Genomic DNA, 26,336 nt, shown 5'->3' with positions numbered 1-26,336 from the left:
CAAGCCAGGTCGTCTTTTGCACCGTGCACAGTTCATGCACCACGCGCATGCACCCTAAGAGGCCCTGATGTAGACAATAAATACCACGAAAATAAACTGCTCACTCGTTTCTTTTTCCGCTACTCGCTGCTATACAGTGCTTATACAAGGGACCTGGTATGTATAAGCAATTCAGTGAATAACTATAACAGATGTATACACAGGAGGCTTATACGCGGTTTATTAGTAACGAATTTCACATAAACGATGTATAAAACTTGTATAAATGTTATATACCGTTTATTAGTATGACGGCAATTTAGTGTCCACATAGCGTAATGGCTGACGCGCTCAGTTCATAATACGAGGTTTACAGGTTCGAGTCTTCATTATGACGAATCTTATTTGTTTTCATTATTAGCGTTGTATTAATCTGTATGCCTCTTTACATACGTTCTTTCGTTAATAATATATTTCATTGAAATGTTTATGTCTACTAGGAAAATGCTTTATATGTGTGCTACTTATAGAAAGTGATGTTGCGATTAATACAGCATATATTACTGTAGCAGATTCCCCATCAGTTGTTTACATAGTATTCTTGTAAATCATTTCGAAGAAATTGGAAACTATTCCATTCCAGAATTCCTCTTCCTATGATGGATATTTACCCCGATTAGTTCTTTAACAGTACCTTCCAACTTTATCTTCATAAAGTTAAACATTAGAATGAAATGCATTATCAATTAATGGAAGCATGTGGAACTAATCGAGTTCACAGAACTAGTTGCAAATAGAGCATCGTAGAGATAGTTAATTAATTCACGGAAGCCTGCAGATAGAATGCTCAAAGACTATAAGTCAGTAAGGAAGATGTGAGTGTGTGTACGTATGTGGAAGCGCGTGAAAAATAGTTAAGAACAACGGCAGGGAACGAAAATAAATTTTTAATGTAAATTAGAAAGACGATTAAAACCTGCGTACCTTCTAGTACGGACCGAGCGACTTGACCAATCTACTACGAGAATACTTTCCAAAAACGCTGCCTTACATTACAGGTTAGAACTGGCGTAAGAAAATACAATCTCGAGATTTTAATCTCAATTAGGTATTGATTTTGAAGCTCATAGATGAAAATCACGAAAGCTTGACATAAGTCGTTGTCCATAACTCTTAAGACTTCCCTTATTAGGCTTTTTGATGATGACCAACAGATGCGAGCACAGGAAAATAAGACAATCGAAATGAGCTTCATACATCTGACAATAGATATCACCACACTCGAAAGCGAGAAATCGCTGAAAATCAGTCTAGCCAACTCCATATAGCACTTGCGCGGAGGTGGTTGCACGCAGGGCAAAGTACCAGCTGATTTACACCCCCAGGCAGCTGCCAGCCACTTTACCAGCAGATGGTAGAACAGGCCCTAAATATTCTTATTCGTCTTAATCTGTTTACCCTCCAGGATTGTTTTTTCCCTTCGGACTAAGTGAGGGATCCCACATCCACCGCCTCAAGGGCAGTGTCCTGGAGCGTCAGTCATCGGGTCGGGGATACAACTGGGGAAGACCAGCAACTTGCCCAGGCGGCCACACCTGCTATGTTGGATAAGGGCCTTGTTGGGGGATGGGAAGATTGGAAAAGATGGACAAGGAAGAGGGGAGGAAGTGGCCGTGGCCTTAAGTTAGGAACCATCCCGGCATTTGCCTGGAGGAGAAGTTTGAAACCACGGAAAACCAGTTTGAGGATGGCTGAGGTGGGAATCGAGCCAACCTCTACTCAGTTGACCTCCAGAGGCTGAGTGGCCCCGTTCCAGCCCTCGTACAACTTTTCAAATTTCGTGGCAGAGCCTGGAATCGAACCCGGGCCTCCGGGGGGTGGCAGCTAATCACGCTAACCACTACACCACAGAGGTGGACAAAATCTATATACATAAAATAAGAGTTTTGTCTGTACATTGCACAGAATTTATCTGTCTGTCTGTCTGTCTGTCTGCCTGTCTGTCTGTCTGTCTGTCTGTACACGCATCACTAGAAAACGGCTAAAGTGAACTTAATGAAAATCGGTATGCAAAGTCTGGGAATAAGTCGCTACAATCCAGGCCATAAATAATTTTATTCACGTTGATATAAATGGTAGTTTAGGGAAGGACTAAAATTTAATTTTCAAATGTTTATGTTATTAGTGGTTCTATCTTAATAAAAATTGGTATGCAATGTCGGGGAACAAGTCGATGCAATCTGGGCTATAAACAATTTTATTCACGCTGAGCGAAATGGTAGTTTACGGGAAGGCCTGAAACTTAATTCTTAATTATGTAGATTATTAGTTGTCCTATCTCATTGAAAATTGGTATGCGAAGTCGTAGAATAAGCCACTAAAATACAGGCTATAAATAATTGACGCTGAGTGAAATGGTAGTTCAGTGGTAGACGTAAAATTTTATTCTCGTATATTTACATTATTAGTGGTCGTATCGATAAATACTACATAACGGAAGTCATATAGAATTAAATTTCCGACCATTTATGTCTCATACATTTTCACCGTATCGGCTGTGATAACACAGATATTCATGAATTTTTATATTTGTTGCTAAATCCATATCAACGCCGAACGAAGGGAAAATGGGTTAACAGAATTGAATGAAAATCGGTATATAGAGACGGCGAATAAGAACCTACAGTCTAAGCTATAAACAATTTTATTCAAACTGGATTAAATTGTAGTTTAGGGGAAGGCGCCTAAAATTTCATTTTTAAATAATTACGTTATTGGTCCTATCGAAAAGTACTACATAACAAATGTTACAGAGAATACAATTTCCAACCATGCGTATCGATGGCTTTCTTTAAAAACCTCGTAAGTTCGAATACTCTTCCTATCCATTATATTCCTTAAGACTGGTCACGCCTCCCAGTCTCATATTTATATGCAGTCCAAAAGAATAATTTTCGTTATGGTCATTTTCCTCTGCCATTTTGTAAAGGAAAATGAACCTTAAATACATTATACTGTAGGAGTGTATAAATTTGCCATGCAATAAACATCCCTACAATACGGTACGGTAAGGTCCATTTTCCTTTAGACATTAGCAAAGGAAAATGAACACAACGAAAATTATTCTGATGGACTGCATACAAGTATATGACCGAGAGGCGTGACCAGTCTTAAGGCATATAATGGGTAGGAAGAACATTTGGACATACGAGGTTTTTAAAGAAAGCCATCGATATTTTATTCAGTTTTACCGTACCGACTATGATAGGAGTAGCATTTCAGAGTCGGAAGAAAACTAAATGTGAAGGCCTACAATATCGAAAGCGCATAACATTGATGAATAATAACAATTACATTGAGCATTGTTAGTGGCGGTGTTCTTTATCTCTTATGCTGCCTCTCAACTCCGATAGACTGCTGCGTACCGATTATAATAGCCTGAGTGATTACATGCCATTTCTCTGATTTTCTGATAAAGCTGGTACGTAACACACCTGTTCATCACAGTATTCCAGCTGTTCGATTCCCACTCTGACGCGCTGTTTTGAATGAGCCGTGTGTATACTTAAGGCAGAGGCTCACTTAGTAGTAGTAGTAGGAGGAGGAGGAGGCCTATGGCCTGGTCCAGAATAACAATATAGGCCTATTCAATTTATAGCACCACAATTCACTCAATGACTCGAAATTCAACCCTGAAAAGAGCCGTTTCTTAAAATTCTTCCTCCTCACTTCTATTAAATTCTACATTCATTTTATTCCAAATAAGCAGTGAAGAGGGGCTTCTTCTCTGGCTTGGAGGAGAAATTTGCCTCCAAGTCACATAGATTTTTCCGCCGCCAGTGTAGTGAATTGATATTTACCGACTCATCGTGTACTCCTAGGAAATAGATTAGTAAAAGGGTATGATTTCTGCCCTAGGAGTCTCCACTATTTGACCTCCTCCCCGCCGAAAAGAAGACGAAGAGTGTTTACGGATCACGGCTGTCTGCGGCTTGGTCATCCCAGCTCTGAAACTTTGGACTGTAATATCGGGAGTTTAGACCTGTTCGTTAAAAGTGAGAAAATGTGTGGTTTGTGATTTGATCGAGTATTTCATATGAAACCATTGCTTTTAATTGCGCCATTCCTACTGACTTCACTGTAATGTTTGTTCATTTCAGTTGGGAAAACCAGTAAGACAGTCTATCGGAGGATATAAAAAGGTAGGTGGAGAGTGAGTGTCTACCATTAAAATGAAAGCTTCCCAACCTTATTGTGACTGATGGTATGCTAGCGGGTCTACCATTACAGTGAAAATTCCCGAACTCAGTAATCATATGAGAAAAGATGTTTGCTAATATCGCCGTCGCGTTTCTAGGGTAACGTTAAGAGCTTTGCAATTTAATACAATCTTGATCACAACGTGAACAATACCTAACCTAGAATTCAGTATACAATGTAGAATTCCGTAGCGAAGCACGGATACATCAGCTGGTATATTATAATTACAATTAAAACAGTAGCGATAGCATTAGTGCTAGTGACTAATCTTCTTTTTGAATATATTTTGGGGCTTTTTAGACCTATTATGTTGTAAATGGGTATATTTGGCGTATTTTCCACTTTTCTATAAAATTAGCTTTTGACAATTTTACCTAATACGGGTAATTTTGGGGGGAAAATAGGCGATTTTTTCATGCTGCCGAGAGTGGAATATCATAAAATGGCAAATACCCTGAATGTACCCACTTACTACTGATCAGTCTTCACGGGTGATCGTATGGAGTGACTTTACATTCCCATAAATCTTAAAAATCACGAATATGTGATTATTGTCCCGTGGTCCCAAACTACATTTTAAACAATACATTTTTGATCATTATTTAGAAATCGTTATAACCGGCTGCAGCGTCCTGACACACTAATTAACGCAAATTGTAATTCACACACAACTTTGGAAACCTGTTTGTGAACTGAGCATAACATTAGTGATTCCTAATCCCTCTAACATTTAAGGCAGGGCCTCTCAGGGTGCATGCGCGTGGTGCATGCACTGTGCATGGTGCAAAAGACGATTTGGCTTGGTTGACCAGAGTGCAGACCCCCCACTCCTCGATTTGGAGCAATAGCGCTAACTCTCTCTTTCCTTACGCCTCTCTCGCTCGCTCCGCCTGTCTCCCTCTCCCCCACTTGCGCCATAGCGCTCCAAATCCAGGCTGAGTTGAGCCGAGTAGAGCCGAGTATAGCCGAGTAGCCCAGAGACGAAGCGTTGATCCGAGCCATACCGAGCGGCACCGAGCGGCACCGATGCACAGTGCACGGAGCCCTTGCGCCTCGCTCTGCACGCGTGAGATTTTGGGCGTTTGAGAGGCCCTGATTTAAGGACTTGAACTCCAACCTTTAACAATGTTTATGTTTAGATCTCGTATTAAAATACGGAAAACGGACGATATTATTGCACCCATCGACATAATCTCGGCATCTCAGTTGTATTTGTTATCAGCGGACCTTCCAAATGTACAATAGACATTTAAATTCACTGGGAATCTCATACCTCTGGACTTAACGTAACAACATGATTTATCTCTAACAACAAGAAAGCTGGAGGCGGCCATGTGCCACAGTCAAGTGACCTTAATCAATAAATTTATCACCCTCCCCCCCGTGTTAAGGCGATAACATTCCTACATATTATCAAAAATCACAGTACTAATCTTCTAGGTTCCTTGGTGTTCATCCCATCCGCCTTAAGCCTTCATGGGGTTGGCCTTCAGAATATCGAGCTGAATTAATCCCAGACATTCACGTATCGCACACATCTTAACCTAAGTAAATATATAAAAGAATTGACAGATATTCTGACGTTCAGGTACTTGAGGCCACCAACACATTCACTACGCGATCCTCGTTCCTTCCCGAACTAGGAACTACCGATACTATACGCCGAGTATCGCATTAAACGACCCGCCGCTTGCTCCGCGAAGATCGAATGTCGATGTTATTTTCTCGCCCGAAAATTGTCCGTTATGCTGACTTGGTCTTTCTCCACGGATGCCGAAGACTCACCGCCTAAATAATACGCCTAGATCGCATTTGCTGGGATAGTAACCAGTCTCTCTTCCAAGCAAATCCTGGAAACGTCCCTGGGCATGTCTATTTACTGTCTAGGTATACACGAATGCAGGCTCGTCACACTGTTTTTATTGATAGTGCTCCTAGCATCTGCCAGTAATTTATACATGATTGAAATCACTCCCTACTTGATAACAATATCTTTCGAACTGAATTGTTCACTGTCGCTGCGAATTGTAAGGAAGCTACGTACAAGGGCACTGCGCGAATAATTGTAGAGCTGCCCGACGAGCAAGCACTCAGCCCGCAGTTGACTGTTCAGAAGTCAGTTGTCCAATGTAGGTTACTGAAGTGCGGAGCGAGTAATGGATATCCAAAGGGCACAGGTTACCCCGTGGTTGATTGCTCAAGATTGTGTTGTTGCTGGGCGAAATTTTCTGCCATATTTCCGGTATCATCTGAGGTCACGTCAGAGAGAGAGAGAGAGAGAGAGAGAGAGAGAGAGAGAGAGAGAGAGCGATGGTTTTTTTTTTTTCATATTGGCATTTTAGACCAAGCTGCATCACTCACCTTAAACTTCAAGACGTAGTTTGATCCACAATTGATTGTGCGATCAAAAGTTGTGATTAAATATACGTCCCCTCGATTTCGCGGGCTTTTTGGCTTCGGTAGTGGCTTCCTGTGTCTCTAACCAATCAAGAGGTAGCTAGGATTGATTGATGTAATTTGATACCTTACATTTTTGAAATTACTGCAGTATTTTATGACCTTCGAAATTTCTCATGGTTGTGGTTCCGTCATCAGTACAATTTAATTATCATTAATCTTGAAGTTAGCTGGGTCACATCCACGGAGAATCATGGTGGAGCTCCTCTCTTTCTGTGAAGCTAAATTGGAAATTGCTGATTGGTTTAGAGGGTAAGCGGGAGTTTAAATATTCATTCTCACAAGGCAAGGCAAACCTTTGAGACCATTTGTCCGCAGGTTTGAACGAACAGACGCCCTAGTTCCTAGAATTTTTGGTGTACGTGACTCGTTGAGCAGGGCGGAAATCTCGGTTCCCCCTTCCATATGACAATTAGCGGACCGGCTTCTTCCTATGATCTCGGCGCGGTTAAGCTGCTTAACTATCAACGCTTTTAGTATTGTAAATTTTCATTACTCTATTGTTGAAGCGTAGACTGCCTTAACCTTTATGGAGACAGCCACCTGCTCGTGTTTTACTGATGTGACTATTGTTCAAACTAGCACCTTATGGTACTAGAAAAGTGTATGCCATTATAAAATATGATATATCAATAACGCTTTATACACTGACTGACAGAGCAAATGCAACACCAAGAAGGAGTGGTTCGAAAGGGATGAAAGTTGGGGAAAAAACAGAGAAGGCACGGACGAATAATTGATGTTTATTTCAAACCGATAAGCAGGTTACACAATGCGCACGGCATCGACTCAGTAGGATATAGGACCACCGCGAGCGGCGATGCACGCAGAAACACGTCGAGGTACAGAGTCAATAAGAGTGCGGATGGTGTCCTGAGGGATGGTTCTCCATTCTCTGTCAACCATTTGCCACAGTTGGTCGTCCGTACGAGGCTGGGGCAGAGTTTGCAAACGGCGTCCAATGAGATCCCACACGTGTTCGATTGGTGAGAGATCCGGAGAGTACGCTGGCCACGGAAGCATCTGTACACCTCGTAGGGCCTGTTGGGAGATGCGAGCAGTGTGTGTGTGGGGGGGCATTATCCTGCTGAAACAGAGCATTGGGCAGCCCCTGAATGTACGGGAGTGCCACCGGCCGCAGCACATGCTGCACGTAGCGGTGGGCATTTAACGTGCCTTGAATACGCACTAGAGGTTACGTGGAATCATACGCAATAGCGCCCCAAACCATGATGCCGCGTTGTCTAGCGGTAGGGCGCTCCACAGTTACTGCCGGATTTGACCTTTCTCCACGCCGACGCCACACTCGTCTGCTGTGACTATCACTGACAGAACAGAAGCGTGACTCATCGGAGAACACGACGTTCCGCCATTCCCTCATCCAAGTCGCTCTAGCCCGGCACCATGCCAGGCGTGCACGTCTATGCTGTGGAGTCAATGGTAGTCTTCTGAACGGACGCCGGGAGTGCAGGCCTCCTTCAACCAATCGACGGGAAATTGTTCTGGTCGATATTGGAACAGCCAGGGTGTCTTGCACATGCTGAAGAATGGCGGTTGACGTGGCGTGCGGGGCTGCCACCGCTTGGCGGCGGATGCGCCGATCCTCGCGTGCTGACGTCACTCGGGCTGCGCCTGGACCCCTCGCACGTGCCACATGTCCCTGCGCCAACCATCTTCGCCACAGGCGCTGCACCGTGGACACATCCCTATGGGTATCGGCTGCGATTTGACGAAGCGACCAACCTGCCCTTCTCAGCCCGATCACCATACCCCTCGTAAAGTCGTCTGTCTGCTGGAAATGCCTCCGTTGACGGCGGCCTGGCATTCTTAGCTATACCAGTACCTACTAATACAACAGGCCTCACAGCACGGCTGATGACGTCACAAGGATAGGCAGTCACTCCTGAAGCGCGCAACGGCACTTCAGTGGTTGTTGAACGGATGAGAACTTGTGAGCTTTACAAAACGTTTTCAGAAGATGCTCTTGCAGGGTATTAAAGCACATTCAGTTGTACCGAGACCAATTAAAGCAGAAGAAAGGCGGAGAGTTGTCGCACTCCGTTTTCTGGAAATTTCGTAAAAGTTCAGATTGATAGTAAATAACAATAAGGGGTTTTAATTTGATTGTTACCTTTTTTTTAGTTAATAATAATTTTATGACCCTTGGTGATTAGTAATTAACCTACGTTTTACTCATGAAGTATCAGTTAACATTTTACTGGAAAATAAAATAATTATATTAATTAATAATCAAGGTATTTCGTATATACTACTAATTATAAGCCAAAGTAAACTGGAATTTCGTCCCATTTAAGACTCTTTAACGTGCCGGAAACCTCCCTTTATTTCTTATTTAGAACATTTTATTTTTACTATTTTGGTAAATATTTCTGTCTTAATGCTGACTTAGAAACAAATCAGATATTATACATAATGGAAATAATTAGTTACAAATGAAAAATGGAATACAAAGGAGGGAATGATTCACAGAGGATGAAGAAATTATGCTGGAATTCATAACAGGAAATACAACAATTTAACAATAATAACATAGTTTTAGTTAAATAACTTAATTCTTCTGTACAAACATTACATCAGTACACATTTCTGAACTGTTAATTCTTAATCAAGGGAATTTTCTCACAGAAACTTGTTTAAACTCATTTGTTTATTTAGATGAAATTAAATCCTGTAAATTTTCAATGTTTAATAATAAGAATAATAATATAATAATTCCACAAACATTACTGAAAATCCACTGAAATTTTCCTTAAGTCTTCCAGTGAAATAATCTGACATTTGTCGTAGATGTTCCGTATTTCTTTTCTCCATTAGTGGCAAGATGCAGTAATTAACTTAATTTTTTACTTTTCAAGTAATACCCTGTCAATCACATTCCGTTAATGTAAAAGCTCTCTTTCTCTCCAACACACTCGTTTAAACATATTTTGCTCAAATTGCAAGAAAAGTGTTAAATATGTTCTTATGGAAGACAATTTAACTTAGAAACTGGCATAACATAGGAAAAATTCTAAGCAAAAGAAATCTAAAAATTCCAACAAGTGCATATTTTGCACAAATTGCAAGAAAGATGTTAAATCTATTTTTTTTGTGTGGAAGACAAATTAGGCTGGCTAACTAAGAAAATGGCATAATATGGAAAAAAATTCTTAGCATAAGAAATTTAAAATTTTGCTCAGATTACAAGAAAATTTTTAAATATGTTTTGTTGAAGACAAATTAACTTAGAGACTAGCATACAATTAGGATGATGGAAGTAAAGCCTTTTATGGCAATAGACTAACCTTGAAACAGTGAATCAACAACAATACACTCAGAATATGAGTACATGGGCTTAATAATATCACAAAATTAGAGCCCAGAAATGCCTGATTAAATTCAGATTACATGGAAGTACTGATACTAAATTATGTACTCTCAAACTCAACATGTCAAAAATTAAAAGTATCTGTTTGAAAATATCTTAACTTGGCTATAAAGTACCACTGGCCATTTAGATAATGTTTGAAAAATATTTTTTCATTGTCAATAGAAATATGCAAAGGTTTGGAGTATATTTTTTTAAGAAATAATTTACAGCATACATGGTAATATAATCATGCATCCCAACCATAGTCACTGCAAGATATTAATTCTTAAAATTACAAGACACATTTAAAAGGGTATGCAAGCACCTAATATTTTTCAAGGAAACTCATTAATGAAACTGTGCAAAGATTTAGGTTCATTAAAAACATGATGTGATTTAATTTCAATTTCAACCTTGGCATAGAGCTCGAAAGTGAACTACTAAGTTTTTCACTAAGGCAGTACTTTAAAATTTAAAGAATTTTTTCTCCTTTGCAGGAACACATACATCTTCTGGTTCTGTTGCCATTCTGATAGGAATGAACATTTTATATTAATTGAAGAACACTTTGAAAATATGACACTTTTTGAATTACACTACACTGCACTTATGAAAATATCTGAACCAGTTTATCACTGACTAAAGGGTGGAATATGACAACATAATAGCCAAGTTTACAGGGTATGCCTACATTATAACATTTCATCCTCTTACTGTAGAACCACTCTATTACAAGTTAATTTAGTACCCTTAACCTATGAGACTGTTAGGCTTCCTCCTCTTTGTATGTATGCGACTCTGGACATTATTAAGTTTCTTAACATAATTATTAAGGAATATGTTACATCTTGTTTTTACAATGTAAGAGAGAATTTTTTCATGAGTATGGTCATCTTGAGTACATGGCAACTCCACAAGGAGTACACCTTCTTTTCTAATCACAGACATTGCCAATGTTACAACTAAATTTTGCTGTGATGGGTGCTTCATAAACAAGTATTCATACTTCTCAGATACCAAGGTTTTGACAGTCAAGTAAGTGAAAATAATGGCATTAACAACTTCTGGGTTGGGACAACGCAGCCCCCCCCCCCCTGTCAACACTTTTTATAAGCTCATAATTACCTTGATCATCTGTTAATGATAACGTTCTATCCAAAACGAGTGATGTTTTACAAATTTCACACTTCAACCTTCGAAGAACTGCTCTTACACAATATCCTGACAAATATGTGATAACAGGCAAATATTCCTGAATGGATAAAAGCTGGTCTTCACTGACATCTACACAGTAAAGGTCAACATCTGGGGGACTAGCCTCAAAGTCATCCAGTTTGAGATCACATTCAAATGAATCCAGGTCCAGATCAATTTCACCAAAAGCATTAGATGCAATTTTCAATGACAATAGAGTTTGAATTCTTATCTTTGATTCAATTTCAAATACTTGTCGCAGAGATATTAGGTACTGAGATCCAGCCATTGTTCTGTACTTACCAAATCGTGCTTCAAGTGCATCTGTTTGAATTTTACCTGGCAAAAGGTATTTGAAATTCAGCTCTTGAGTACAGTATTTAGTGATTTCTTAAAGGGCATGAGTAGTATGTGATATGGCTAGATGTGTTTCATTTGACAGAGCACTTGCACGGTTTGGTAAATTTTTCCAGAAATCTAACCAACACAAGAAACGTTCCAGAAATATGAAACATTCATCACTTGGATTTGACAATGGTTTTTGACAGATATCCTTAAAACGAATATCTCTACCAGGTGATCCTACATTTACAATTCTCCACCATGTACAAATTAATTTAATGAAAGTGGCAGTTGCCTTAAAATTTACAATTCTGTTGCTTTCTCCAAGAGCTTCCAGTCCCTGAATACTCATTTCACTGAAAACATTCAGTACAAGTTTTACATTTTGACGTTCAAGATTGGTAGGAAATAGTGACTTCAAGTTCAGCCTGTTGGCATATTTTACAATCTGAGTACTCTCAATGTCATGAAGTGTCTTAATGGCTGAGAATTTGGCCACTGCTAACTCAGTGTCTTGTGGAAATGTCTCAAATGAGGGATACATTATCGACTGATCAACATCTTTTTGGTTAAGCCAATTGTTTCTAATACATTTGAGAATGTGAACAGAATCTAACACATAGAAAAGAGGCTTGTTGTCATCACATGGGTGCCTATAAACAATTGATAATTTTGGTGGTGAGGCAAAAAAAGACATAGCCCTTCTATTGAGTGCATTATTGTCAGTTACAATGTATATGACCTTAAAACCTATTGCATGTAATCCACAAACCACTTTCTTAATAAATTGAAACAGACCCTCACCATTGAGCTTCTTGACTGGAAATATGTGTACTACATCTTTGAATGATGACAATAAACTTTGAATCATAAAAACTTGAGCACTAGCAGCAGCATTTGAGGAATTATATGCAGCACCTAGTATGTTACCACCAGTATAATCTAGGTAAGGTTTCAGATGGATTTCATCAACCATAAGTGAAACAATATTATCTGATACACTAAGAAATATATATTTCTGCCTTATATAAAGGAGAAAATTCTTGTCAATTTGCTCCATAGCTGGGTTGGTATTATATGCTGAGCAAATTTTATGCAGTGTGTTGGGATGGGGCAGTATCAGATAGCCTGAACTTCTCATAAATCTATATGCATGAGGTGAAATAGAAAATAAAATGCTGCAAAAAATGAGGAAATCTGATGAATAAGAATAATGATTCTTGGGTAAATTAAATAACAGTAACTGTTCACATATAAAGTTGATCAAACTAGATTCTTCTCCTTTAAGTAGCTCTGATAACTTCATTAAACTGTCCTTAATAAACTGAAAATGATCATTTATAAAATCCTGATTTTCTAATCGTCCAATCTTATCAAGTTTGAACATACTGTCTGCTACATCATTGATATTACTAACTATTATAGGAAACTTTCTTTTATCTAGGTTATTAAGTTCCATTTTCCCCACATGTAAGGACATACTCAGGTCACTTTTTACCACAATGGAAGCTAGGAGTGTGGGAATATTGCATGTCTCGAGTAGGACAAATGAAACATTAGATTCTGATTTAACACAGATCCAGTCATCTAAAATTTGGATATTAGGGAGACATTGAAGAAAACCTTGAAAGTCTGTGAAATTCCTTTTGTCTTGGTACTGAGCATGGGTTTTCAAACTTTCTGCTAATGCTGTGTCAAGATCCCTGTTTTCCAACCTTTCTCTTCTTTGATCACCACTCTCTCTACACGAAGAAGTGGAAGAGAGATAAGAGGGGCAGTTGGGCATAATTGTTGGCACTGCTCCCTGCTTCAGACGAGGTTTCTGAAGAGGTATACAACACTTATTTCCAGTCTTACTGTCATAGCAGTCACTATGCCTCAGGATTTGGTCCTCACTGAAATGCAGTTCACAGACCTTAAAAAGAAAAAGAAAAGTCTAATTTGTTATGCCATTACCTTAGAAAACAGTGAGGTAATTAATTAACTACGGATAATCATCTCAAGGTGGACAGTTAAAATGTGGAACAGGACAGCACCTTGATGTGTGTGGTTCAAATTAGGGTGGTCTTAGACTCAAATATTATAAATCTTAAATGTTCACATTTATCACCTGGTTCAGTTTGAGAGATAATGAATACGGTATAACAAGCTTCCTAGACCTTTAAGTGAAAAATAAGAGCTCACAACCTAAAACGAACAGAATTTTCAAAATATAAGTTCTGAGCTTACCTTTGAATTCTGCGTGACCTGGAAATTGTCTCGGCGTATTGCGTTAACCCATATCTTGCGAAGTCCTTCATCGCTTGGGAAGGAAAACACAGCTACACGGGATCCTTTATCATAATTTCCCCTGCAGCGGGGAACGGAACATTTAAACACCATTCTTCTACGAACTGTAATACCGGTACACTACACTAATTATTTCGACCATACGCCAGTATTAAACAGATTCAGCAAAGCATTATTTAGTCGCATGTTCCTCACGCACAACTCAACATAGCAGCCATGATACTCATTACAGTAGGGGTGCCAACATGGAAACTTCAATTTTTCTCCAGGTGAAGAGGCAGGGAAGGGAAAATAAATTGGTTCGAAATACATTTAACCGTTTTTATTCATTAATGAACTTCGCTGTTCTTTGTAGTTCATTATAATCACATTTATTTACGATGCTGAGCGTGGAATTAATATTCCATACGTGGGGTGAAATAATAGACGTTGGCACCTCTACTATGCTTACTTCCTCCTTTCACCGCCAAGGAATCTCTCTCTTTGCTGTGATCTAAACGCTGGGTCGTCGACTGGTCACGTCTGCCTATCCCCGTGACGTCACATACCTCACGACACATCTGTTGTAAGGCCTGTAGTATTAGTAGGTACTGGCTATACACGTGTCCTGTGGCACACGACAACACGTTCTACAATGACTGTCGGCTGAGAAATCACGGTACGAAGTGGGCCATTCGCCAACGCCGTGTCCCATTTATCGTTCGCTACGTGCGCAGCACAGCGGCGCATTTCACATCATGAGCATACCTCAGTGACGTCAGTCTACCCTGCAATTGGAATAAAGTTCTGACCACTCCTTCTTGGTGTTGCATTTGCTCTGTCAGTCAGCGTATTTTGACACCAAGCCCGGCCCTTGCGGGTGCAATACATCGAGTCACAATTATTTAAGAGCTTAAAAATTCTGTGTTGATAGGTAGGCCTATATGAACATTTATATTGTAATACATGTGACATAAATAACTATACTCATTGTCTCGCATAACGTATGAGATGACGGTAAAGTTAGCCCACATTTAAACAAAACGTCTAACATTACAATATTCCTGCTTAAAAGGTTTTAGTTATCAGAATATACAACGCAATATCAACAAACTATTTATATAGAACTGTACTTTTATGTATGACTTGTCGTTTCTGTTAGTACTGGTAGATACCCAGTGTATTACAAAAATACTATTTGCTACTATCAATTTTGCCAACACATTGTTATTATTGTTATCATTATCTTCTTATTCTATCCGCTCTTTCCAAGACTGTGGGCTTGTGGATGTGAACTGCGTCGCACATATGTATTTGCCCCTGTTTCACGTCCGGATGTCCTTCCTGACGCAACCCTATATGGAGGAATGCCATCACTATTGCGTGTTTATGTGGTGGTTTGTAGTGTGGTGCGTTGTATGAATATGAAGTCAGAAGCCATTAAATTCTCCGACCCAACGGAAATCGAACCCGGGACTCTCTGAACCGAAGGACAAGGATTTCACCCAAGGAGTGGGACTATTAATTATATCATTATTAAGTACGGGAATCTCAGCTTGATGCTAGAAGGCACTTATAACCCGGTTCTTAAATAGGTGAACAGCCATAAAGGCTTGAATTCAAGAATATATCCATCTTGTATAGCTCATACGGTGAAAATGAATAAGACATAAATGATCGGAAGTGACCTTTCCAGTACATATTTTATGTACAATGTTTGGATAAAACAGATATTTTCAGGGATATTTGTAAGTTTGTGAAACAAATATTATAAACGCTAAAATCACCGTTACTTTTTTACACAGTAAAATCGCACGAAACATAAAAGATCAGAAATTATATTCTCAACAGCATTCTTTATGTGATGGTTTTCGATATGCGAATATTAACGGAGAAATCTCACTTTTATTGCCTTGGCCTCTTTAAAATTCCTAACCCATTTTGTAATAATTGTTACCATTAAAATGTATTACTAAACTCTACTCGTTGCTAGGGGCGTGTTATAACGTGCTACTTTCAGAGCTGGAAACAAACAATTGCCCAATTTCATTATAAAACCATTTCCTGATCTGCTTATGCATCCATAAGCATAACAGCCTGGCGTAATTTTCTTCAAAACTCAGACCTCAGAAAATAATACGTAAATTCACACACTAAACTATCCCCTGTGTTTAATAAAAACATATTTTCGGTACTATTAAAGTTAAAAAAAGGTACACTAAACTGCACTGAAATTGCAAAAAAAGTGATCTTACCCTGTGCGGAATACATACGTTTAAATCAGCTGACGGGATATTTGGCTAAAAGATGGCAGAGCAAATAAGAATGAAGCAGTCGTTGGCCATACTGTAAGTCACCGTAGATAAACCGACCGAGCCTAAAGAGCGTTTGCATGGCACTACTACCCAGCATGGCCTTAATTGATTTACAGCCCTGGCATGTGTCTGCTGTTACAGTAAGTGTCATGCATAGACGAAAATTTTCAGGACCACTGATGGTACGACCTGAACCCTCCATCAACTCAATAAAAGCTTACAGCTTACGCAGAAGTCAACTCGCCATACAGTCGGCTGGCTGGGAATCGAACCCGGTTCTCTCTGAACCTAAGATCAGCACGCTGACCATTGAACCAAGGAGCCGAAGTGATTTCGTAAAGTGAATATAGGAAGGTAAATCAAAGGAAGGAGAAATGGAAACTCTACGTCGTATATGTAGTAAGAGGAAGGGGTTGCATAAGGTATCATCATTGAGTCCTAGTGAAATCATGCATTGCTGCAAACGTGAGATTCTGATAGTATTTAATAAGGGTATTTACCACCCACATGAAAGGAAATAGTTAGACAAAAATTAGTTCGCCTACTGAGAGACTCTATCGAAGGAAATACAACGTAGATGGATAAGGAAAATAATTCTGATCTGAAAATAAATCTGAACTCAACTATCTTGTGAAATTACTCTTTCCTATTTATTTTATGTCACACTGACATAGGTAGGTCTTATAGCGTCGGTGGGATAGGAGAGGGCTAGGAGTAGGAAGGAAGTGACCGTAATTAACGTACACCCGTTGCATTTGCCTGGAGTGAAATTGGAAAAACCACGTAAAACTATCTTCAGGGCTATTGCCAGTGAAATAACGAACCAACTATCTCCCGAATGCAAGCTCACAGCTACGCGACCCTGGTAAAATTACTGAGCTAATGCAAACCGTGGAAAATAACAAAATAACTTGATATCATAAAATGATTTTTACCTCTTCCAGGACATTTCCTAGCTTATTAGGGTCGGAATTTGACAAGGATTTGACCTACTTTACACCCAAATGCCCTTCCATGCGCCAAACCTATGTGGAGAAATGTAATAATTCGTCGGCTTACTTCTAAAACCTCGTATGTTACAATGTTCTTCCTACCCATTATATTTCTTAACATTGGCCAGGCTTCATTTATATGCAGTCCATCATAACTTTTTCATAGTGTTTATTTTCCTATATCAACGTGTAAAGGAAAATGGACCTTACCATACCGCATTGTAGGAATGTTGTTTTTATGGCGAATTTAAGCACTCCTACAGTTTAATGTATTTAAGGTCCATTTTCCTTTACACGCCAGCGTAGGAAAATGAACACAACGAAAATTGTTCTGATGGACTGTACAACCATATGTGGCTGGGAGGCATGACCAGTCTTAAGGAAGAAAATGGATAGGAAGTGCATTGGGAGATACGAGGTTTTAGACGTAAGCAATCGAACTATTGTGTTTTCCTCAGTGGGTGGTAGTGTGGTATGTTGTTTGTAGATGAAGAGAAGTATATTAAGACGAACATAAACACACAGTCGCGTAGCCAGAAATATAACCATAGCGATTTGAAGTTCATCGGCTGGCTGAAGATCAAACCTGGTTCTCCCTGAACCGAAGACCAGTACGCTTACCATGTAACCAAGGAGCCGAAGTGATATCGTAAAGTGAATATAGGAAGGTAAATCAAAAGAAGATGAAGTGGAAACTGTATATCGTATATATAGTGAGAGGAAGGGGTTGCATAAGGTGTCCTCATTGACTCCTCGATGTACTTGAAATCTCGGAAATGCTTTGTAAAAAGGATTAGTTAATAACAATAATTCGTGTTTACATTCCAAGATTTTTACGGATTTGGGAGATTAATTATTATTAATGGGCCCCACGGTGACATAGGCTACGTAATGTACCCCACTGAACTAGAATTGTTCTTCTCTGAATTTCGGATATAGTCAGGTATATTTTAATTTAATTACTTTCACATTTTCTTATGGACTTGCTTGATGAGTCATCATAACTAACTGAACATATCAGTAATGTTACTATAAATAAATATTCATTCCTCAGTCGCTGTGCGCGCGCGCGTGTATTATGAAAAATGCAGGACCGATGAATATATCCCAAGCTTTTAAAACGAATCAATAACAGCAGACATTGGCTAAATGCAAGGAAGACAAGCTTATGATATTTATACGAGCCTACGCACGTATGTTCGGGGACTTCAAGTGTCACATTAAATTGCCGGTAGAGCGACAACTCAATGGATCTACTAGGAAAGCTTTATTACTTGCCTGACTATATGAACATGTGAGGTAGAAGTACGAAACGCCAACTAGGTTGGCTGTCATTATAAAATAGCAGAGCAAATGGGCTACAATGCTATCGTCGGCTTATTACGAAATAGATTTCTGTATATTTCTGTACATTCTCGTTTCAAACGTCAGACAAAGGATAGTACGATGTCTTTACATCGGACTATGTCCGACTCGTTGGCTGAATGGTCAGCGTACTGGCCTTCAGTTCAGAGGGTCCCGGGTTCGATTCCCGGCCGGGCCGGGGTTTTAACCTTCATTGGTTAATTCCAATGGTCCGGGGACTGGGTGTTTGTGCTGTCCCGAACACCCCTGCAACTCACATACCACACATAACACCATCCTCTGCCACAATAACACGCAGTTATCTACGCATGGTGTCGGAGGGTCTACCTTACAAGGACTGCACTCGGCTAGAAATAGCCACACGAAATTTAACAACGGACTATAGGTTTTCAGTTTTCAAACACTTGTCTAGCATATATTATACTTTAATTCAGTTATGACAAGCTCAAGTGATACCGAAACACTTAAGGTACATTGCAAGCGTCAAATTTCAGGCAAACAACTGCCGACACGGAGTGGAAGAAAAGTATATAATTTTATTCGATACATACAATCGTGGAATAACACGAACAGTGACAAAGGCTTGAATGTTATATGATGAAGCATATGCTGTATTTAATTCATAATACTAATACTAATAATAATCTTAATAGTAATAATAACAATAAATCGTATAATACGTTTTACAAGAAATCGAAACTCAGAAATGAAGGTTATCACTTCTGTTGTTTATTTTCTATTACTATAATTATTATTACCATTGTTCGATTCATTGGCTGAATGGTCAGTATTGAGGCCTTCGGTTCAGAGTGTCCCGGATTCGATTACCGGTCGGTTCACGGATTTTAATCGCGTCTGATTAATTCTTCTGACCCCAGGACTGGGTGTTCGTGTTATTCCCAACGCGTTCCTCTTCATATTCAGACAACATACTACACTACCAAGCACCACAGAAACACACAATAGTGATTACATCCTTCCATATAGGGTTGGCGTCAGGAAGGGCATCCGGCCTTAAAAATGGGCATAATCTACATGTGCTACCTCACAGACGTGCGAAAATGTAGTATAAGTAGAAGGACATTATCATCATAATAAAAAGCAAACAATCGCCTTAGTGTGTGAAACTGAAACAAGCAGCCATTACTCATGCAGAGTTACCTTCACACAGTCAGGCTCAATGGCTCAATGGTTTGCGTGCTGGCCTTTGGTCAGTGGGGTCCCGGGTTGGATTCCCGGCAGGGTCGGGAATTTTAACCTTCATTGGTTTATTTCGCTGGCATGGGGACTGGGTGCATGTTTCGTCTTCATCATCAATTCGTCCTCATCATGACGTGCAGGTCACCTACGGGGCTTAAATAAAAAGACTTCAAGAGCTGTTTGATATGAAAGGGAGCGGAGAGACGACGGAGTGTCCATTATTGTCCCACAAGAGATCTTTAACATCCCAGAAACCGAGGATTCAACGTCTCTTGAAAATGAAAAGATATTTTTCACATAATATTATTATTATTATTATTATTATTATTATTATTATTATTATTATTATTATTATTATTATTATTATTATTATTTTATTACATTAAAGCCAGAACCAGTCACCATATATTTGATGTTAGAAATATTCCCGGAGACTTAGTGATAATATAGTCCTAATATAGATAAAATTGTTTTCAGGTATGTACCCTGCCCGCTCAATGACAGTCCTGCAAAAATGGAATATAATCGCCTTTTAAAGGATGATTTTGAAGCCTATTGTGTACTGTGCTGCTATGCAATTGAGACAAGAACGCAGCTTAGGGGATGGAGAAGACAAAACACTTTAATATTTTAAATTATGAGATGTTGATAATTGGAACATTTTTCAGCAAGCCGTTACTTTTACAGACTTTAAAATCTGTTCCACTACCATCTTGTATTTCATCGAATTAAACTTCAATTGCTGTTATCAACTGGTGCAAAATGACTGTACAACTTGCGTTCAATTTGTTTTATGAACTCCACACTAACTGATACGATGAAGTTAACCATGAGCATTTACAGTTGACATGCAAATAATTCAAGGCTAAAATTGATCAGTCAATATTGATGAGCAATAATTGCAGGCCACTATGAAAACAGCGTTCGTGTCACAGGACTCGCGTGTCGAGCTAGATAAATGAAGCGCACAAGTGACTTGTAAATGAATTACAGGATTCTGTTTTCACTGTATACCGAAGTCCACATCAGTATTGCACCACATATTACAAGGGAACAATATGATAATACGTGTTTCAATCTCTTGTTAACACACCATATACTGTTGGCATGTCATGAAACGTGGGTAATTTCCATTTTCAAAACACCAGAATGAAAGAAATGAAAGCAAAACAAAAAACAACAAACAAAAAACCGACAAAAAGTAGTGGCAGTGGACGGATACCCATGTAACCATATAGAAGCTGATTTATACATCACAAGAGAGAATTGCAGTAGTCAAATGAATGTCAAATGTGTAATTGGTGATGTTATTCGACTGGCAAGCGAATAAAGTCATGTACACGTTATATTGTTGATGACATAGTCTCACCCTCATTGTGTAGGTTCAGTACATATATACGTATAAATTCTTCCTCCATCTCTACATTTAATAGACATCAATATTACATTTTCTCCAAGAACGGAGTGTATTGCGCCAACGTTTGGTGATAAATATTCTTGACACCTCTGGAGCTCCGCTTAACAATGAATTACGGCGAAAGGGAGTGTGATCCACGCACGAATGGACTTTGTGCTGCTGTATCTCTTCCTATCTCATAGCAAAAAGCACTGGAAGTCACATTGTACACTCAAATTTCATCACAGTGTCACTCCCTGGCTACGTCGTCACTTACTGACCACCACAATACGATTTACTTAAATGGTGTCAACCGGTCAGTAATAAAATGGAGAAATCGATCATAAATATAAACAGTTTTGTAAAAACTTATCATACTTTCATGTAATGCCAATATAATGGTCCGTTATAGGACATTATAAATTTTCCAGCTAACTCATTCTTGGTTGCCTGCGTTTCGCCCACGTGTGCTAAGTTGGGCTCGTCAGTTGGGACTTAGCACACCTCCCAAGACGCAAGGCTAGTGCATACCGTGGAGGCCACTGCATAGGCCACTTGAAGCCACCAGCAGTGCCAATGCACTATGAGAACTATGTCTCATTTCCAAAAATTGATGCCTGCCTGGCCATCAGATGATATACAGTAGATGTAGTAGTAAATTTATAATACCAATATACCTATATATATATATATCGCCGACAGAAACAGTTAGAAGAGTTTCCATTTCAATTAATGGGCTAAAGAACATGAATAAGAAATTCATGGAAACAGGTGAGTTAGGTGTCTCACCAGGAAGAGACGGCGGCCCATCCTCATGGATGTTGTTAATAAAATTGCTGTAGCTGACCGTACAGCACATGCCTCCAATTCTGCAACCAGTGCTTGAGTTGTGTCACGTGAATTATGGCTCCCCTGGTCAACATTTCACAAGAATTTGCGGTGCATTTTATACTGGTAAGCAAAGCAAAGTCACCTCCGTACAGGCCATGAAAGCCCTTGGAGGAGTGGAAGGTAAAGGTTTCCACCATTGTTAACCTTGGCACGTGATGAGGTAGAGTGGTTAGCTCCATGCCCGGCCGCCTTTGCCCCCAGGAATTAACCTGGTACTCATTTTTGGTGTAGGATGAGTGAACCTCAGGGCCATTTGCATCTCCGGAAGTGGAAATCTCATTTTTTAAATTTTACGACTTCCTGACGGGGGTTCGAACCCACGTCCTTCCGGGCGGACCGAGCACGCCTTTACCGCCTCGGCCAGGCAGCCCCTGTTTTATACTGGTATCCCTACATATTTCAAAATTTTCACAAATTGAATCCCCAAGATGTTCAACAAAGCCACGACATTGCCCTTCGGTTTTTGGTGAACATGTGGCCGGGAAATATTTTGTGGATTGACGAGGCGCATGTTACGCTTGAGGGTGAATGAAGTGAACTGTTGCTTGTGGGGTTCTACTCCTACACACGTTGTGCAGGAACACCCATTGCATTCAGGTTACGTGATTGTCTGGTGATGTTTTACAAGCTCCTTCAAAACTGGTCCGATTTTCTTTGAGAAGAAGACACCTGATGGGCCTATAAAGCGAGCCCCCGACCTAAATACATGTGACTTTTTTTTTTTTGCTAGTTGCTTTACGTCGCACCGACACAGGTGGTCTTATGGCGACGATGGGACAGGAAAGGGCTAGGAGTGGGAAGGAAGCGGCCGTGGCCTTAATTAAGGTACTGCCCCAGCACTTGCCTGGTGTGAAAATGGGAAACCACGGAAAAACATTTTCAGGGCTGTCGACAGTGGGATTCGAACCTACTATCTCCCGAATACTGGATACTGGCCGCACTTAAGCGACTGCAGCTATCGACCTCGGTCATGTGGCTTCTGGTTGTGGGGTTGTGTCTATCACGAACATATCCAGTCTCCGCCTGATCCAACAGCTAGCGTACAACATGTCCTTCTGATTTCAACCGATATGCCGCGGGCAACTGTTGACAATGCCGAGTAACGGGTATAGAATTTTGCTGAGTTGCTGAACAGCGTTTGCAACCATAAATCCCAACAAACGTGACAGAACCGCCGTTATCATTTGTCTGATGTATCCTCTGCGACACTACCGCTGCTTAAAGAGCCATACATTCACCTGGTGGCAAGATTTGAAAATAATACTTTTTGTGGCATAATTCGCAAGCTCATTACATTACAGCCCGTGATGTGCCGTGCTGAACACCGTCAGTTCCATTGTGGACACCCGGTATATTCAAACACGAACTTTCACACTGGTCCACGAGCAGAGAAGTTGGCCGGTCAAAAGCCGAACGAATAAACTGTACTTTTATGTGGAAGTAAGGCTAATGAGGATTTGCGGGATATTGTATGTTCGAATTCCAGGAATGCTTGAGTCTTCTACATTATAGTAGTTTCATGTACGTTGCTATTCTTTCCTGAACCAGCTCATTTCGGTCTAAAATAACCTCACTTCACGCCATAGCTTGCTGACAATTGGGGCGATTACTTCAACTCGGGAGACTGCTTACTCCGATTTTACCAACCCGTTCTTTGAAAACTTTAAAAAATCAGTCGACCGGGCTGAGTGAAACAGAGAGTTGATGCGCTGGCCTTCTGACCCCAACTTGACAGGTTCGATCCTTGCTCAGAACGGTATAATTTTAAGGTACACAAATACGTCAGCCCGGTGTAGGTAGATTTACTGGGACGTAAAAGAACTCCTACGGGACAAAATTTAGGCACCTCGTCGTCTACGAAAATAGTTAAAAAGTAAGAAAAAATACTGAAAAATTACGGAAGAGGCGATTATTTTATAGATTTATACAGAATGGCGAAGCCTCCGTGGCTCAGACGGCAGCGCGTCGGCCTCTCACCGCTGGATACCGTAGTTCAAATCCCGGTCACTCCATGTGAGATTTGTGCTGGACAGAGCGGAGGCGGGACAGGTTTGTCTCCGGGTACTCCGGTTTTCCCTGTCATCTTTCATTCCAGCAAAACTTGGGAGTGGCGACCCCATCGTACTAATAGCCTATATCTTCTTCTGTCATTACATCCCTGGCCCGGTCATTGACTGGAGACAGGTTGTAGGTTTTCATTTTCAGTACACTTACGGGTGAGGTAGGCACACATATAGTTGTACTGGCCAGTCAACTGGAGCAGACATGGTTAATGCCTATCTCACTCGCTTTCCATTTTTTTTTTTTTTTTGCTAGTTCCCTTACGTCGCACCGACACAGATAGGTCTTAATACAACGATGGGACAGGAAAGGCCTGGGAATGGGAAGGAAGCGGCCGCGGCCTTAATTAAGATACAGCCCCAGCATTTGCCTAGTGTGAAAACGGGAAACCATGGAAATGACGATTTCGAGAATTATCTGAAATACGGCCCTGAAACATCATCCATTTTGAGTCTAATAGATTCTAATTTTCCTTTGTGTTAATTTTGATCGTTAGATTAAAAAACATAAATCTAGAAGTCAAAAACCACTTTCCTAATGTTTCGGAATCGCTGTATGAGCTACATTTATGAGCCCCTACACGCACATCCAGTCTGTCCAAACAGAGCATCAATTGCATGTCCGGTTTTGGAAATATTCGTGGTGGTGTTCTTGAGTGATTCACCCTGCATTGCCACTCCTTATTTGTCTGTGTGGTAAGTAATTATACAGTCTTCAGTCTAGAATGGCACTGCCACAGCTTATAGGGAAATCGCAATATTCGATAGCGGCGTCATAATAAGACGTACTTTGGCAGGACGAGGAGTAAAACAGTTTGGCATTGCTTTCCTTACTGGGATATAAATTGCTTCTGCAGTACGGCTGGCCCTGAGAAAAGCCACCCTCTTAAACATTATGATGCACGTTCGTTCTCCACATGTCATTACTCAGCATTAGCAATATTTCAGCAGCCCCTGAACCATCATAACCATAAATGAGACTGAGAATGCGGTGGAAGCTCTATTTTTCTGCAGCCTGTGTCAAAGACAAATGCAAAAATATTTAAGCCATCGAGAGTAGTAACATGTGGAGGCTGCTTATTTATTTGTCTTCAAAATTGCAAAAAAGTAACATTTTCAAAAATGGTGATGGTATGTTCTTTTCGAAACCAAACCAATCCCCGCGGCACGTAACGCCCTTGAAAGGGCTCTGGCCTGCCCAGCGACCGCTGCTCAGCCCGAAGGCCTGCAGATTACGAGGGGCCATCTGGTCAGCACGACGCATCCTCTCGGCCATTATTCTGGGCTTTCGAGACCGGGGCCACCATCTCACCGTCAGATAGCTCCACAATTCTAATCACGTACGCTGACTGGACCTCGAACCAGCCCTCCGGTCGAGAGAAAAATCCCTGACCTGGCCGGGAATCGAACCCGGGGCCTCCGGGCGAAAGGCAGGCATGCTACCCCTACACCCTTTTCCATGTTACCCTATTCCACCTGAACTCCGTTTACAACATGCCATTAATGTAATCTCGACTTACTAACATTGCTGATGTCTAGAAATGGTTTCTTTCCGCGATCACACTCATTCTATACTTAACTACATAGGTTCGTATTTCAAGTCCACGATCCCTGACCTCACTTCTTCTGAGTTTAATTTTCAGAGGGAGAATGGTGTAATGCATTTTTTCATCATGGTTAATGTGTATCTCACTCGTTTTCTACACTGCTTAGGATGCCTAGTCTTTTGTATGAGTAACGTCACTTAGGTAGCATTCGTATTTGAGACTGAAAATTTAATCTCGAAGATACTACTATTATCAGATGATAGAAGATGAACGAATCACGTTATCTAAAGATGAAACCAAAATGACAAAGAAGTATGCCACTGTTGTATTTTAATTCTGGAAAAAAAGAATGTAACAACAGTTTTGAATAATGCCTCTGTAAAGAGAAATAATGTAAGAGAAGAAGCTATTGGATTTGTTTCATACGTTGGCCCTACACATTAAGATTTCAAAACATTTCCTTGAAGGAAGATGTTTACTACAAAAAAGAGATTCTGTTTGAAAGAAGTTCACCTTATGGTCACTGATAATATTATGCTGCTCGTATCGTCTGCACAACACAGCACACGTATCTTGTATGCATCAAGGCAGCAGGTCCCCTTTTACAAGAGATGCGAGTAATTCGCCTAATATATATTCCAAGCTCACGCTACAGGAATAAAAGAAAATTTTCCCTCTATGTATGTTCGCCTACTCCATC

This window comes from Anabrus simplex, chromosome 2 (genome assembly GCF_040414725.1).
Source record: "Anabrus simplex isolate iqAnaSimp1 chromosome 2, ASM4041472v1, whole genome shotgun sequence".
Taxonomy (NCBI): domain Eukaryota; kingdom Metazoa; phylum Arthropoda; class Insecta; order Orthoptera; family Tettigoniidae; genus Anabrus; species Anabrus simplex.
The sequence above is the reverse complement of the archived record's forward strand: the minus strand, read 5'-3'. Positions refer to the sequence as shown.